Genomic DNA, 16448 nt, shown 5'->3' with positions numbered 1-16448 from the left:
ATTTGATGGATACTTATTGATTGAAAAGCACTATAAATGGTTTTTGTGGAAATTGAAGTGAATTACGAATTGTGTTGCCATTTTGTGAATGAAATTATAACTTTGGAAATTTATTGGATTCTTACGGATCATTTGAATAAAATGTTTGGAATTGTTTTGACTCACAATTGGCATGACATCGATAATATGTTCCTCCTCCATTAATGGGGTGAGTGTGATTATTCCTCCTCTTTGACTTATTAGTCCGGGTGAGTATGATTAAGTTCCTCCTCTTTGACTTCGATCTGAGGTGAGTATGGATGAGTTCTCATTATATAGCTAGCTTCCTCCTCCTCATTGATTTCGATTATTGGGGTGAGCATGTCTTGTCGTGGTGTACAACACGGCATATATGGAAAAATTGTGTCATGGCCTAAATTGTGTTATAGATTGGCAACATTGTATTCTTGATTATTTGATCGAATTGTGTTATTATGTATTGTGAGATTGTGAAATTGATTTAAACTCTTATTGACATATACCATCTATTGAATTCAACCATGATCCGACTTATTGGAAATTATTGTGATATTAACAAATGGAGTTTAAATTCTTGTTGACATTTATTGTCTTGAATTTAACTATGGTTTTAAGTATCCACTATTGATATGATTTATGAATTGTGATTTAAAATTTGTATTTAGTTAATGTTGTGCACCACTGAGACATTGTCTCGTGATAGCTTTATTGTCGCCGCAGTAGAGAGACAGATGAGCAGCTAGGTCGCTAGTATCGCCAATGAGAGATTTTGGGTATAGTGAGTATACCACATGTGGCATTTTGTAGTGTAATGTATATTCACTGTATGTATATTTTGTTCTTGGTTTTGAGCATTTGTAAATTTAAGTTGTACAAAGAAAGTTGTAAAATAATTATGAGTTATTTGGCTTGTAAAAATTGTGTTATATCTTTGTATCTTAGTCTTTGAAAATCACTGTGGATTTGACTTGAGAAATGTGTTGTGTTGATAAAAATGTTGGAGTTGAGATTTGAAAATATATTGAAGTGCTTTTTACAGGTTTTTTGAAGAACTGTTTTGTCTAAAATACAAAAGGGCACCTTGCCAAAATTTTTACAGATACTCCAAATAAATCAAATGAGTTAGTTGTTTCACTTCAGTTCACCAAAGTCTTTCACACCTGTAAATAGTGCTCACCACTGTAAAAGAAGTAAGAAAAGTTTTTAAAATCCCTTGTAGTGTATTTAATGGATTATCAGTAGACGGAGTTGGTAATTCATTAGGTATACTACGGGATCATGTTATGCCTTACAGAGGGGTAGGGTGTGACATGTTTTAGTGGTATCAGAGCAAAGTTTTTAAATTCTGTTTTCACATGTTATTTGAATATTCTTTCTTCACAGTACAACTGCTCAATATCATTGTTTGATACATACAGTACATTACATTATAAATATGCACTAACGGGAGGAAATCTCCTTGTATTATTGTACAGGAGGTCTAGAATCCTCGCATTGACTATGGAAGAGGGTGATCGTTTAGTCGATCAATCTATTGAGGCTGAGGTGCAAGGGGATGCCCCATGCCTACATAATGTCAGTGGTTCAGTAGCACCAGCCCCTGCAGTACCGCAGTTCTCTGCTCAGTTCGCTCAGCAGACGGCTGCAATGTTCCAACAAATGGATGGTAATGTGCCTACTCAAGTCCCAATACAGACACCGGTGGTACAACCACGCCTCGCTAGACAATATGACAAATTGATGAAGTATGGGGCTACAGAGTTCAAGGGGATAGTAGATCCTCTAGAGGCGTAACAATGGTTAGAGAGGATGGATAGGGTATTCAAGAAACCGCATTGCACAGAGGAGCTTAGATTTGAGTACTCAGATCTTTGCTGTGGGGATGCTTATGACTGGTGGAAAACCATCCCCACGATCGATAGAACTGGTGCTAACATGGAATGACTTCCTCAGGAATTCAGGCAAAAATATGTCCCCGATGCTTATGTAGACCGTGTCGCAAGAATTCCTAAGTCCAAACAGGGCGATCGGTGGTCGAGTATGAAAGGGAATTCTCCCGCCTAAGCCATTATGCAAGAAGTCTACTTTCTACCAAAGAGGAGAGATGTAAGAGGTTTGAAACCGGCGAAGCCTAGTATCGATTACAAGTGGTCGGATTCAACATAACAACTTCTTCGAACTTATTTCTCAAGCACTAGAATTAGAAAGAATTGAATCAAGCGGCTCTTGAGAAAAAGAAATCGGAGAAGGCGTAAAAGAGGAAAAGTCACAGAATGCAGTTCTAGTAGTCCCACCGGAAAGAGGAAAACTTTGGGGATAATGAGAGATAGTAAGAAGTCCGGTAGAGATAGATCTTTTGGATAGAAACCACCTCGATCCGATCACCAACTCAACAGAAACCCGTAAATGCGCTTGTCGGATCGACTTTGTGAAACTTGTGGTAAACCACATAGTGGGGTATGTTATAGAGCCGAGGAGCATGCTTTAATTGTGGAGAGACTGGTCATTTTGCTAAGGATTGTGTAAATCCAGTCGCTCGGATCATTTACTACACCAAAGGGATCAACCCAAGTTTCTACCCCAAAGAGTTCACCATCGCTTAGTAGAGGCAAAGGTAGAGGTAGGGTAGTACACCTAGAAGTCGACTCACGTGAATCAGCCAAAACAGGTGATGCTTCAACGAGTATACGCTATAATGACGTAAAAGAGATCGAGACTTTTGACATCATTGCTGGTACTTTCTCAATTAGCAACTGAGATATATATATGTATTGTTTGACCTGGAATTTTCATATTTTTACATTAGTGTTAGAACTATATGTTCTGTTGTTATTCGTTTACAGAGGAATAAATTTTGATGCATTAGTGATTAGCCCTTAAGATAAGGATTGTGATAATAAGTGAAATTAGTTTTGAAAGAGTTTATCGGCGAAAAGTATTTTCTAACACACCATAAATTATAAAGCTAATTAGTGAGCCTACTTAATGTAAGGCAAGAGGACGTAAAAGTAAGATGCAGTAATGGAATTGCTCTTGATAAGGGCAAGGAGGTTATCATAGAAATTGCTAATGGATATTGTAATCAGAATAAGATTCGAATATCAGTGAATTCAAAAAGAATAAAAGATAGGAAAATTTGATCTATTGGGATGTATCGTAGTAACTATGCAATATTCTTGATGTTTATACTGTAAGCTGCAGATTACAGTACTAACTTGAGATTATTGTGTAGAGCTACGTACTACCCGATAGTACACCTGGATGAGAATAGTTGCCAACGGCATCTGTTTTGGTATAGTTATGCTAGGACAGAATTTTATTGTTGGAATAAAGTTGAAAATCCTACTTAGGGATCTAAAACTCAAAAGTTAAAATATCGAAAGCTTATAGTTCAAAGATAAAAGGAAGTAAGTTATAGAATATTGACAGATAAAAAGAGTTATGAAAGTAGAGAATTGAGCTTGATTCATGTGTAACAAAGATATATTTCAAATGTGAGGAAGACTATGGACTAGAATGGTCAGAGGACTAATGACTGATGAATGATTCTAACATGACCTCAAGGGTCATTCAAGAAGGAACGTGAACCGAAATATTAGACAAAACAATAGTAAGAGGAGATTAGTATTATACAAACAAATTAAACATGGTATTAGATTGTTAAAAGTCTTATACGAATTTGAGGAAAAGAAGATTATACGATCATATAGACAGGAGAAAATAAACGTATGACTATTGTAAGATAGCTATTGGGTAAAATTTCGTGGACGAAATTTATTTAAGTGTGGGAGAATTGTAACACCCCAAAGTTCGGTAGTGCGTTCTATCGCTCGGTGACCAGTGTTGTCCTGACAAATTAGGATGCCTAGAACTACACTTTGACATGAGGAGGAGACATAAAATAATGAAATACAAGAAAAGAAAATACAAGAAAAACAAAGGAAAAATAATAGCAAAGAAATGTGATCAAGTTAAGCGGAAACCTAGCGATGGGTGATCATGATCGGGAAGTCACTGGCGTGGACCGTTGACTAGCCCTGGACTGCGGGGAACCCTGGAAAACATTTTTAGGACTTAAATAGACCCTTATTGAAGAATAAATATCATTAGAAAGATCAAATAAAAATTAAATAATTAGTACAAAGAAAAGTGAGAAATCGAAAATGCATAAAACCCAGATATCAAAAATCGGGAATGCAACCCGAACAGGGGCATTATGGTCATTTGACATCCCGAATTGTCTTTTGACCTAAATGTCCATTAAAAATAAATAATATTACACTTAGAAAATAAAATGAAAAATTAGTTTAGTGGTACCTAATACAAATAGCTAAAATCATGGGTTAATGTGGAATAAATGAACAATTGGCTTATTATATGATTATTTGGAGTTAGTGGACCATTAAAGGATTAATTAAACACATAGTGGGGCAGGTGTACATCCATTATCCAAGGCAGAAACTTCATCTTCTCCATTGTACCAAAGTTGCCGTGAATGAAGGGAGAGGAAACTCCATGGACATTTTCATGCAAGCTTGATCCATCCTTCCATTTCAACTCCAAACACTTGAGTTCCTTCATTAAACTTTGTTTACTCATCACAAGGAAGAGTTTGATACTAAATTTGAGAAGTTTAAGCAAGGTTTAACAAGCTCCAAGCATAAGGTAAGTTCATAATTTTGAAGATAGCTTTGTTAAGTTTTGTGTGCATGTTATGGGTGTTGGTTTGGTGAAGAAAAATTTTGAGTTTGAAGGGTTATTGTTGTTGCCATTTTGGACAGCCATGGGTCACGTTTTTGATGAGGTATTTGTGTATATAATTGATGAGAAATAATGTTAATCATGGTGATTTAGTAACCTAGTGATTTAATGCATGTATATATGGTGAATGATGCACTTTGATGGGAATTGGCATATGGTACGGCAATGTGATGTTGATGAATGAATTGTGGCAGCTTGTGGACACTTGAATAATGGTGTATATTGAAGGGAGTGTGGGCAGCATATTGACCTAGAAGGATTGATGATATGTATGTCAATTTACATTGTAAAGTGTATGTAAAGTTTGTAATGTTTAGGTGTGTTTGTAATGGTACTTAGAAATTGTAATTGTGAATGATATTTGGTGTGTTGAGGGTGATTGGAATCTGCCCAAAATAATGCTTATGTAATGTAGAAAATGTTGTTGGTAATGTGCCAAAACAGTTTGGTAGGGTATGGAAGTAAACCTTGCAAAGGTAAGTGTGTGTTTGAAGTTGGGATGTGAATTGCATATTGAGGGCAGTGTATATTTTAGCCTATAACCTTGAATGTGTAACCTCAATTGGTATGAGACCAATTTGAGGTGAAACTAGGCACAAAATGTGCCAACTTTCATTGAGAAACCATGCCAAAATTCTGCTTGCAAGGTGACCTAAAAAAATGACCAATTCGGATTAGGTGCAATTAGGACCTGAAAAATGACCAATTGGGCAGCAGTGAGTGTTTAGGCCATAACTCACTCAAACCAGGTCCAATTGACCTGAAATTTTGACCAAGAATAGTTAAGACCCATACCTACAAGTCTTATGAAGACACCAAAGCCCAGAAATGACCATAAGCAAGTCAAACAACTTGCACAAGTTCGGGTCCAAAAACTGGCCGAACCAGAGTTGACCAAATTGACCAAAAATTGACCTAAAATGGTACCACTTGACCAGCAATAGTGTAATGACCATAACTTGGTCTACTTAACTCGGATTGACCTGAAATTTTGCACCGCGTGCAATAAGACCTAGATCTACAAGTTTGTAGTTTCGACCGAGACCCGAAAACCGAGGGAACTAGATCGTCCGATTAGGTCAAACCAGTTGTTCCTATCCAAAGAATTTGCATTCAAATGCACTAAGCAAGGAAATGACTTTGGTAAAACATACCAAACCTAAAACCCTATCAAATGTGACATATTAACGACACTAAAACCTAATTTACCTAAAACGCAACGAGGGTCGGTATATTAGGTGATTAAGTGAATAATTGAGTTCAGTGCATTATTTACCAAACACCATCGATAGAGACACTTTAAATTAGATCAAACACTTCAAATTGTGTTTCTCGATTACCAAAGACTCAGGAAAAGGGAAGGAAACACTGAGTCCAGATCGTGGGACGATCATCGAGGTTTGTGCACAACAACTGCTTTCTTTTGAATTATTTTCAATGGAAATAAATATTGACTATTTGCATATCATTGTTTTAAATTGTGGAAATGTGTTTGGTGGACACTTATTGATTGAAAAACATTGTGAATGGTTTGAAATCGTGAAAATTGTTTGAATGGTATTTGATGGATACTTATTGATTGAAAAGCATCAGTAAATGGTTTTGTGGAAATTGAAGTGAATTACGAATTGTGTTGCCATTTTGTGAATGAAATTATAACGTTGGAAATTTATTGGATTCTTACGGATCAGTTGAATATAATGTGTGGAATTGTGTTGAGTCACAGTTGGCATGACATCGATAATATGTTCCTCCTCCATTAATGGGGTGAGTGTGATTATTCCTCCCTCTTTGACTTATTAGTCCGGGTGAGTATGATTAAGTTCCTCCTCTTTGACTTCCCACCGAGGTGAGTATGGATGAGTTCTCATTATATAGCTAGCTTCCTCCTCATTGATTTCGATTATTGGGGTGAGCATGTCTTGTCGTGGTGTACAACACGGCATATATGGAAAAATTGTGTCATGGCCTAAATTGTGTTATAGATTGGCAACACTGTATTCTTCAGTTATTTGATCGAATTGTGTTATTATGTATTGTGAGATTGTGAAATTGATTTAAACTCTTAATGACAAATACTGGATATTGAATTCAACCATGATCTGACTTATTGAAAATTATTGTGATATTAACAAATGGAGTTTAAATTCTTGTTGACATTTATTGTCTTGAATTTAACTATGGTTTTAAGTATCCACTATTGATATGATTTATGAATTGTGATTTAAAATTTGTATTTAGTTAATGTTGTGCACCACTGAGACATTGTCTCAGCGATAGCTTTATTCTTTGTCGCAGTAGAGAGACAGGCAGGCGTGAGGCTAAGCTGCTATCGCCAGCGAGAGATTTTTGGGTATAGTGAGTATACCACATGTGGCATTTTGTAGTGTAATGTATATTCACTGTATGTATATTTTGTTCTTGGTTTTGAGCAGTTGTAAATTTAAGTTGTACAGTAAAGTTGTAAAATAATTATGAGTTATTTGGCTTGTAAAAATTGTGTTATATCTTTGTATCTTAGTCTTTGAAAATCACTGTGGATTTGACTTGAGAAATGTGTTGTGTTGATAAAAATGTTGGAGTTGAGATTTGAAAATATATTGAAGTGCTTTTTACAGGTTTTTTGAAGAACTGTTTTGTCTAAAATACAAAAGGGCACCTTGCCAAAATTTTTACAGATACTCCAAATAAATCAAATGAGTTAGTTGTTTCACTTCAGTTCACCAAAGTCTTTCACACCTGTAAATAGTGCTCACCACTGTAAAAGAAGTAAGAAAAGTTTTTAAAATCCCTTGTAGTGTATTTAATGGATTATCAGTAGACGGAGTTGGTAATTCATTAGGTATACTACGGGATCATGTTATGCCTTACAGAGGGGTAGGGTGTGACAAACTTCATGCATATGTAATGGTGGACCAAGTGGAAATTGAGTTTGAAGGCAATTATGGAGGCTTGACAAATATGGCAGCTTGTTAACTCTTTAAAGGATGCTGGAATTCATGAAGTTGTTTAATGAATTGTGGTCCTAAAGTTTGCCAAATATGTATGTAAATTAGTGGTGAAGATATATGTTATGATAGTGGACATGTAAATTAGTAGTGAAGATATATGTTATGATAGTGGACATGTAAATGAGCATGATTAAGTGATTAAATTGTGGTAATTGAGTTTGACAAATTCTGCACTTTATGGTGTATGTTGAAAGTTATTGTAAGCTACCAAAATGATTAATAATATGTTGTGAAATATGTTTAGGTTAGGGTACAAACCAGAATTGGCATGAATGTGTAGTTTGGTAAATGTTAAAAGTGTCCTTTGATGAGAAATGAACAAAATGCAATAGGGCAGTTTATGTTTTGGGCCTATAACCTTAAGTGTGTGGCTCCAATTGGTATGAGACCAATTGGAGGTAAAACTAGGCACAAAATGTGCCAACTTTCATGAAGGAATCTTACCAAAATTCTGCTTTTAAGGTAACTTGAAAAGTGACCGAATCCGGATTAGTGCAATTAAGGCCTGAAAATTGACCATTTGGGCAGCAGTTAGTGTTTTGGCCATAACTCACTCAAAATAGGTCCAATTGACCTAAAATGTTTACCATGAATAGTTAAGACCTATATCTACATGTCTTATGAAGACACCAAAGCTCAGAAATGACCATAAGCAAGTCAAATAGCTTGCACAAATTTGGGTCCAAAAACTGGCTGAACCTAAAATGACCTAAAATGACCTAAAGTGACTAATTTTGAGGCACTTTGACTAGCAATAGTAAAATGACCATAACTTGGTCTAGTAAACTCAGAATGGCCTGAAATTTTGCCCCGCGTGCAATAAGACATAGATCTACAAGTTTGTAGTTTCGAACAAAACCCGAAAACCGAGAGAACTAGGTCGTCCGGCTAGGACAAATTAGTATTCCGGGATCCGACAAATTACAATAAAGCGCAATATACATGGAAATGAATTTGGTAACATGTACCAATACTAAAAGGCTACAAATGTAACATATTGGTAACATTAAAACCTAATTGACCTAGACTGCATCGAGGGTCAACATATTAGGTTGACTAAGGAAATAATAGAATTCAATAAATTAATTATTGAATCTTATTCTTAGAAATAGTTTAAATGAGTACTGAAACACTTCAAATTGTGTTTCTCAGTTAGCAAAGACTCAGGGAAAGGGAAGGAAACACTAAGTCAAGGCCAGGAGACAGTTATCAAAGGTTTGTGCACAACAGTTATTCTTTTGAAAATTTTCAATTGAAATAAATTATGACTATTTGTATATTATTATTTTAAATTGTAGAAATGTGTTTGAATGGATACTTATTGATTGAAAAGCATTAGAAATGATTTGAAACCATAACTATCATGTATATTGATTGAATTCCTCGCTAGCTTGTCTAGTGGGACGAATTGAATTCCCTCTCTGGCTGAAGTGTTGAGGTGTGTGCCTGTTGAGGATGAATAGAATGAGTACTCATATTTTTGCTAGCTAGCTATGTTATTCCTCATTAGCCATCGGCTTTTGGGACGAACTGAATACCTCATTAGCCATCGGCTTTTGGACAATTGAACTGTGGAACATGATTAAGCTATGTGTGATTTATTGATATGTATTGTGAGATTGTGAAATAGAGTTTAAATTCTTATTAACATTCACTGTCTTTTGAATTTAACCATGTTTTGACTTATTGAGATTTATTGTGATATTGTGAAATGGAGTTTAAATTCTTTATGACATTCATTGTCTTGAATTTAACTATGGTTTTAGTATCCACTATTTATATGATGATGAATTTAGATTTAAAGTTGTATTTGGTTAATGTTGTGCACCATCGAGATAATGTCTCGTGATAGCTTTCATTCTTTGTCACGAGTGACAGACGAGCAGTGGCAGACTAGGTTGCTAGTGCATTCAGTGAGAGATCATCGGGTATATTGAGTATACCATATTCTGAATTTTATACTGTAATGTATGTTCACTGTATGTATATAGAGTTCTTAGTTTTCAGAAGTTGTAAATTAAAATTATACATTGAATTTTTAAAATAAATTGAGAGTTATTTTGAGATGTAAAATTTTTAAAATATTTCTTTTATCTCATCCTTTGGAAATATTGAAAAAAATATTGTGGATTTGAGTTGAGAAATATATTGTGTTGATTAAGCTGTTGGAGTTGAGATTGAGAAATATATTTAAAGTGCTTTTCTGAGTTTTCAAGAAGCTGTTTGATCCAAAATACAAATGGCACCGCCAAATTTTTAAAGAAATTCCTAATAATTCAAATGTGTTAGTTCTATCACTTGATTCAAAAAGTTTTTAACACTGTAAATAGTGCTCACCATCTTTGTAAAAAAAGTAAGAAAAGTTTTAAAATCCCTTGTAGTGTATTTAATGGGTTATCGATGAGCGAAGTTGGTAATTCATTAGGTATACTACGGGATCATGTTATGCCTTACAGGAGGGTAGGGTGTGACATATGCTTGGCTATTGGAAGTTTGATGTATGCAATATTGTGTACTAGGTCGGATATCGCATATGGTATTAGTTTGACTAGCAGGTATCAATCCAATCCAAGTTTGGAACACTGGATAGCTGTCCAGAATATCCTTAAGTACTTAAGATGAACTAAGGATTTATTCTTGATATATGGAGGTGGTGACTTACAATTTGATGGTTATACTGATTCTGATTTCCAATTAGATATCAATGATAAAAAGTCTACCTCTGGGTATGTGTTCATTTGTAATGGAGGTGCAGTCAGTTGCAAGAGTTCCAAACAAAGTAAGGCAGATTCCACTACAGAAATTTGAGTATATTCTTGCATTAGATCTGCAAAGAAACCTGTTTTGATAAAGAAGTTTGTAACAGAAGTTTTAGTAGTTCCTTCCATTGAGTCAGCAGTTCCACTTCACTGTAACAACAATAGAGCAGTCATACAAACTAAGGAACCCTGGTTTCACCAGAAATCCAAACACATAAAAAGGCACTACCACATTATTAGGGAGATAGTTGGGCGAGGTGATGTAGCCATGCAAAAAATAGCATCAGCTAAAAATCTAGCTGATCCATTTACTTAGCCTATGTCACAAACTCAGCTAGACCGACATCTTGAGAAGATGGGTCTAAGATATTGTAAGGAATGGCTCTAGTGCTAATGGGAGATTATTAGTAGTATGCCCTAGAGCATATCAGTTAGTATGTATCTTGTACATGTTTTATTAATAAAAGGCATTTTCACTTTTCCATTTACATAATATATTTATGTGTAATAGAAAAGGTCCATTGATATTTTGTTAGAAATTCTATTCTTAAGTTGTTAAGAATATGAGTGATAGTATTTATAACACAAAGTATCATAAATTGGTTCACAATCGAGGATACTTCACACAGGACATGACTTATCCAGAAAGATTGTATTCATATTTATTCCAAATGTATTCATATGAGATATAAATAAGATGGAATGGTGAGTCTCATGCCATATAACAAACATGATAGGCACTTATACATGATAAGTAGGCCGAACCAGTGACATTTATGACAAGCACATGGAGATTACTCTTGTCAATATATTATCATAAATCATATCAGTGCATATAATCTTTAAACATGAGATAGCACAGTTGTCTTGTAGGTGTATTTCATTCATTCATATTACAATAGTTCTTTGAAGGAGTATATAATCAACACTTCATATTGAATTCCTCTCACTGGTCCCACCAATGCTCTTGACCTCCTTGATCTTCTTGCAATTCAATTACATAGCAATCCTTGGCATACCAAGACGAATTTACAAGAACTAAATAAATGAAATTACAACCCAAAATTATTACAACCTTAATAATACATGCCCAAAATAAATTAAAATAAATTAATTAATTTACAATCCCAAAGAAACATAAAAGAAATAAATCCAATCACATTGGTCTTTTATAGTCCATGATCATACATCATGCATATCACTATTTAACAATTAAATAAAACATACATATTTAAATTAAATTGAATATCTCATATTCAACTTAAAAACCCATATTTGATTATGATTCAAACAAATTTAAAAATTCAGATTTGAATCACATTCAAACAATTTTAAAAAAATCATATTTGAATCACATTCAAACAATTTTTAAAAATTCATATTTGAATACTATTCAAACAACTTTAAAAATTCAGATTTGAATATGATTCAAAGAACTTTAAAAATTCAGATTTAAATCACATTCAAACAACTTTAAAAATTCAGATTTGAATCACATTCCAACAATTTTTAAAATTTTGATTTGAATCAAAATTTAATTGTGTGATTAAAACTACTAATTAAACACTGTAATTAGTCATGGGATAGGCCTTAGATCATACAACAATTGCAGAATTTAAAACCAAACCTTGCGCCACCATTGGAGGAACATTGTTACTGCCACCTATGGTGGCTTCACCATGTGTGCCGCCAGACATCCTTTGCAACTAGCAATGGATCATATAATAAAAAATCTAAATGGCAAATATAGTGGCTCTGATACCAATTGAAGGAGCGGAAGCATGAAAAATACAAGTTTATACCATTGAATTCAAAAAATTTTCACCTAGGGTCACATGCATCATGCAAGATTTATTTTTATCTATTTGATTTCAATGATAAACAACATATTAAAACTCTTTTAATATGTTTTTCGATATGTATTTGCCATTTAAGATTTTAGAATTAATCAGATTAATTTTATTACCCTAGATTAGATCAAGAACAAATACACTAACCTCTTGATGTACTGTAGTGTATTTATGCCTTTGGGATGCATCTTTAGGACCCCAGATATTGTCCCTCTAGCTTGTCCACACCAAGTTCACCTATGGCAGCCCTTGAACAGCTTCTAAAGCTTTTTCTATTATTTACAAAATCAAGTTTTTCCTTTTAAGATATTAAAGATGTAAATAGGACACTATAAATAATTTCTAGTATTTCTAATTCAAGAGATTGTTTGCTAATCACTTGGAATTGCTGAGAGATGAAGAAGAAGAGAAGGGAGAGCTTCTTGGGTAGCAGAACCAAAGATATCAGCTGCTGGTTGTTTTGTTTTCTTTTCATAACAACACTTATATAGCTAGGTTACCACTTAAACCCTTGCCACATGTAACCCTCTGATTGGCTATAGGTTTAATTGACGCAATCACATTGCGCCATTGTGCCAAGTGTCAAACCTATATTTAATCTTAATTTTAATCATCTTACATGATTAAAAGACATTTGGCAAGCTTATGTGCAGTGCCATGTGTCACCATCTGATGGTGCCACATGTCACCCTGTGAAATGACCAAAATGCCCCTGTGTCTTAATTTTGAGTTCTCAACCCAAAATAATTATTTCTCTTCTTCTAATCAATTTATATCAAATATAAATCAATTAATTAAACTTTATTAATGAATTTCTCATTAACTAAATTCATATTTAATACTTTAAATATAAATTTAACTTACACTATACATCCAATAATCTAGATTTGGTTTCAAGTCATGCTAGAGACTTTGTAAACTAATTTCAAACTAAACCTATTTAATTAATCAATTAAACTCTTTAATTAATTAATTAAATCATATTTAATTGGGTGATTACTTGTGTATGTGTGTGACTTACTAGGCTCATCACTAATTGGCCATGAGATATGATATCAACTCTTAATATCATCAGAACTCTTTCTTGCCATAAATGATTCCTGTAAATCATTTTATGCACCTCATAGACCATGGTTAACACCTAGCATAGCATGCCATGGCCACCCAATCAGTAATAAGGTTTACCTTAAATGAACCTATAATCATATGTTACCATGCACTAGAATCTCTTTGTTACAAAATCCCAACTCAAGCTGAAGTCATGGTTTATGTCAAACCCCATTTGCTATGAATATTATGTTCTCTGTTAATTTCAGTTCTAGATTAAAAGATTTTCTCATTATAAACTCTTTTCTGATTAAATCTATCTGTCTTGAGCAGAAACTTGAAGCATCAAGAACAATTAAATGAACATAGGATTTTATCCCTATTTACTTAGAGGAACAGATTCCACCTTGATCAACGCCTACCTCCATATATAACTAGTAGGAGCCAACACATGCCCATATACCCATACACAGTACAAGTATGAAAGCAGTGTCAAACTCAAACCACCTATATACAAGATAACTATGCTATCTCATGTCTAAAGATTATATGCACTAATATGATTTATGACAATACATTGATAAGAGTAAACTCCATGTGCTTGTCATAAGTGTCAACGGTTTAAACCTACTTATCATGTATAAGTGCCTATCATATTTGTCATATGGCATGAGACTCACCATTCTATTTTATTTATATCTCATGTAAATAACTTAAGAACAAGCATGAATACAATCTTTCTTGATAAGTTATGTTCTTATTGTAAAGTGTCCTTAATTGTGAACCTATTTATGATACTTTGTACTCGAAATACTGTCACTCATATTCTTAACAACTTAAGAATAGAATTTCTAATAAAATATCAATGGACCTTTTCTATTACACATAAATATATTATGTAAACGGAAAAGTGGAAATACCTTTTATTAATAAAAGATGTACAAGATACATATTAAATGATATGCTCTAGGGCATACTACTAACAAGGAGAAGAATATTAGTATCAAAGAGGAGTTTTTTAGTCGAAGTTCCACAAAATCAAAGCTGCAAACCCTCTGCGGTTCTTTTATTCCATTTCTTTAAATGGATTTTTATAGTTTTATTTCTTCTAGATGATTTCTTTTTACTGTCTTTACCTTTTTATCATAATGTTTGCTGAACTCACCATGAGTGTGTAGTTTTTATAATGTAGAATTGGGAGAGTAATGCTTGTAATCATTATTATGGATAAACATTAAGTTTTATTTATTGGATTTGAGATTTGTTCCTTGATTTAATTTCTTGTGATCTTGATGCATGCTATGTGTTGGTACCCACTTAGTATTGATTATAGATATTAATTGAAGGACTGAAAAGTGAAGATTAATATTAGAAAATCAAAATTTTGAACCTAGGAATTATGACCTAGACATAGGCTAATTACCTTTGTGGAATTTCAAAATTGGTAAAAGACCTTAAAGGGTTTTAATTAATTTGAGCGCCACAAAAGTCGGGTTTAAGTTAATTAAAATACACCCTAGGTGCCTTGAGAGAGGACTTAGGATACCTTAGGGTTAATTTCTATCAAGGCAAACGATTCTCAATCTAGTAAATAACCAAGATAACATCCATAGTAAGATTTAAGTATGAAATCTTAATTCCGAAATTGTTTCAAAATAGAATATTTCTTCTTCAGTTTATCATTCTAGTGTTTAAAATAAAAAGCTTTCATTCCCTCATTATTTGATAGCCTAAATAGTCAAAATTACTGTGTAGATTGGTACTTACTAATCATATTCTTCATGGGATGATACTCTACTCATTACTTTATTACTTGTTAGCGGTCTGTGCACTTGCGGGGTTGTAAAAACCAGCAAATAAGTTTTAGCGCCATTCAGAAATTTGGCTTTAATAATATCGAGCGACAGACAATTTAGCTGATTTAGGAAATTATATTTATTGTATAACTTTATTTAATTTGTTTTATTTCTTTTCTTTTCTCTCAGTGCGACACAGTATATGACGAACAAGGCTAGAAGAAGAAATCTTGGGTGTGATCTCGAAATAGATAAAACTCTGAGAGCCATCAGGAGGGAAAGTAAACATCAGGAGCACGATCAAGAAAATCATGAAATTCCAACCATAATCGATAATAATGATAGGCCAAGACTCTTGAGAGACTACGAAGCTCCATCTATCCAAGGATTTCAGCCCAGTGTCACAAGACCCACAGTGGAAGCTAACAACTTTGAGTTAAAACCAGCATGACTTCAAATGATTCAACAAACCCAGTTTGGAGGTTCACAAATAGAAGAACCACGCTATCACCTCCAGTGCTTTCTTACCCTATGTGACACATTTAAGATGAATGGAGTGTCTGATCAAGCTATAAGACTCAGAGCATTCCCATTCTACCTTTAAGATAGAGCAAGGAAGTGGTTACTTTGTCAACCAGCTGGAACATTCACCACTTGGGAAAACCTCTCACAAGCTTTTCTAGTAAGGTACTTCCCACCTACAAAGACTACAAGATTGAGGCTTGAGCTCAACACCTTCAAACAAAAGGAAGGTGAATCACTCTATGATGCATGGGAAAGATATAAGGACCTGCAGAGGGAATGTCCACACTATGGCATAAAGGATTAGCTACTAGTGCAAAATTTCTATAATAGTTTACTACCCTCTATAAGGAGCACAGTAGATTCGGCTGCAGAAGGTGACCTAATGGAGAAAACAGTGACACAAGCACTTGAACTTCTAAAGAGGGTCGCATATCATAATTATAAGTGGTCAAATGAAAGAGGAATCGCAAGGAGAACAGCAGGGGTCCTGGAAGTGGATGCCCTAAGCATGATAAATGCTTAATTTGATCAGCTCATAAAGAGACTCGATAGAATTTAAGCCAACGCAGTTGGTACAAACAGTCAACATGAGGACAGCTATGTGAAGTAACAGAAGCGTGAAAAACACAAGTTTATACAATTGAATTCAAAAATTTTCACCTAGGGTCACATGCATCATGC

The 16448-nt window shown here is 34.2% G+C and overlaps 1 non-coding gene across 1 annotated transcript; it reads right to left on the bottom strand.

Moving 5' to 3' along the window:
- Nucleotides 1-15954: 15954 nt before the first annotated feature.
- On the bottom strand, nt 15955-16061 carry LOC131176433 (small nucleolar RNA R71). The gene has a single exon (XR_009146511.1). It is a non-coding gene; the product is annotated as a small nucleolar RNA R71 (small nucleolar RNA).
- Nucleotides 16062-16448: the final 387 nt, after the last annotated feature.

The sequence above is a fragment of the Hevea brasiliensis genome, unplaced genomic scaffold (genome assembly GCF_030052815.1).
Source record: "Hevea brasiliensis isolate MT/VB/25A 57/8 unplaced genomic scaffold, ASM3005281v1 Scaf103, whole genome shotgun sequence".
NCBI classification, from domain to species: domain Eukaryota; kingdom Viridiplantae; phylum Streptophyta; class Magnoliopsida; order Malpighiales; family Euphorbiaceae; genus Hevea; species Hevea brasiliensis.
The sequence above is the reverse complement of the archived record's forward strand: the minus strand, read 5'-3'. Positions and strand labels throughout refer to the sequence as shown.